A 2,402-nucleotide genomic window follows, 5' to 3' on the forward strand; every position below is an offset into this window, starting at 1 on the left:
AATGCAGTCATTTTTACTGCTTTTGGGCAATATAGGTATATACTAAGTTTCAGTCTTTCTAGTGTTAAATCATAACTACAGATTTGTGGAAATATAAGGGTACTTATTAAAGGATTTGTTGACCACTAGTCTTTCAAGCTAGTGTCCTTAATACATTGCTTTGCACAAAAGTTGTTATATGAATCTCTGTTATCTAAGCATTCTATTATATGAACAGTATATTTCCTACTTTTTGTATCAGCTGTTTATATATTTGCATGTCTAGGATGCAATCTATTTTACCACGTTTTTACTAACTCACTTTCTTGCTTATCTCTTTGGTACAAATTTTGTAATTGATTTTAAATTAACTTCCCAATGAGCTAGAGACTTGGAACCACATAATTTTCAAGGCCACTACTCCTTTCCTCTTCAGCTCATTATCAGCTATATGGAACATTTATTTCATCACTCATACAAATTGTTATGTGACTTAATAGTGTAATAATTTCTTGTTGTGAAATATTACAAGATAATTAAATAAATTTAATTTATTTTATAGGAAAAGAAGCCAGTAGAATGTGGAGGAGCCTACGACACGAGTTTAAAAAGCAATTAGATAAAGAAGAAGCTAAGTCAGAGGATGGTGCCAGTTCTGAATCGTTCGAGTCCACCTGGCCATTTTTCAACAGACTACTGTTCTTAAAAGAGAAAGGGAGACACGTGAAAACTGAATCTGTACCACATGTAATTTGCATTTCAGATGACTCTGAAAATGATGAGCCATTGTCGCAAAATGAAGCAGCATTATCCTCGTCGCTTGACATCACAGTAGCAATTCCTGTTAAGAGGACGAAAATATTAAACGTGGATACAGAACAGGCGAAAGTCAGAAGAGAAAAAGATAAATCTGAAAGTAGAATACCGTTACCGGGTTACTGTGTAGACGACGATGCCATTTGCTTTTTCAACTCGTTGTTACCACACGTGAGGAACCTGCCTCTTCAGAAGCAACTTGAATTCAGGGTGGAAACGCAAAGAATATTGTATGACTTGACATTTCCAACAAATGTAGAAATCGAACAAGAAGACCAGCAACCAACAACATCAAATCAGACTGACACTAATATATATTAATATTATTGATGTATTTAATATCTCTAATTGAAAAGTAAATAAATAATTAAATAAATACGGTAAATACTCATTGATTATCATATAGCCAGTGCTGTTATGTTTAATGTATAAAATAAATGTGTTTGGATTTTCGATTCTGACATTTTAAAGGACACAATAAAAATATATATATAAATATGTAAAATAGTGTTATTATCGTTATAAATTTTAGTTTAATGATATTTAATTTTCTTTTTGGAAATTTTGTACTTGGAACACCGACGTAATAAATGTTTGTAATGTAATAAAAAGATTTCATGTAATTTCTAATAATTGGTCCCTCTGTCTCTTCATTTTTATACACTATTTATATATATATTAGTTTTGAAAATAAAATCGCTTCGTGAATTCACTTTGGGAGTCAGAAATATTATTTCAAGGGCAAGATGGCTAATCAAAAAACAGGCAAAATGAATTTGCATACTATTTGTATATTATTTGTATTTAGATGTCGGCTATAATATGCAACGGAACAAACTATGCAATCCCATTTAAAAAAACCTTTGTGACCTTCAAAAAGAACTGAAAAAGTGACCTTACAAAAAAAATATTACGATGGCAATGTGGGTCCTTCGAAACAATAATAATTCAAAGTATATCTAGAAATTAAAACAAGCAGTAAATATAATATAAACATGTTTTTGACAAGCGCTAGTGGTATGTACATTGTAATTAACTCAAAAACACTATATATGTAGGTGTAGTCTCTTTTGTAGTCCTTTGCACCAGTGACGAGACTTGACACCTTTTCGCGGTATTTTCAGAATAAACGCTTGTAATTCGACTTGTATTGCATAAATGCTAAAAGTATGCAATAAATCCCGCTTGAAAAGACTTGAAGAAGAAATATTTCAATATGAACACTCAAAAAGCGCTGTATTTTGTGATCCACTATTTAGCAAGTCACAAATTTAATGTAAATTGGATTTTATCTGGGCTTACTTTATTAGTATATAGTTTATTGTTTCCCTATGGGATTACAATTCTCTGTACAAGTTCTCTTATACCTATTCGCCCTTATCCTACTATTATTCTATCTTATCTCTATTCGCTATTTACAGTTCGTACGTCTCTCTACTCTCTCTTTATGCTCTTTCCTCTGTATTTCTGTTCTCGCTCTCTTCACCGCATTCCTCCGCACCCTCTCCCTCTCTCCCTTCTACCATTCCTCTCTCCTCTAACTCTCTACGCTCTCCCTCTCGCCTCTCCTGGACCTCCGTTTCCGTTCCTTTCATTCCTTCTCTCCC

This window comes from Ceratina calcarata, unplaced genomic scaffold (assembly GCF_001652005.2).
Source record: "Ceratina calcarata isolate Rehan_Ccalc_2016 unplaced genomic scaffold, ASM165200v1 scaffold490.2, whole genome shotgun sequence".
Lineage (NCBI taxonomy): Eukaryota > Metazoa > Arthropoda > Insecta > Hymenoptera > Apidae > Ceratina > Ceratina calcarata.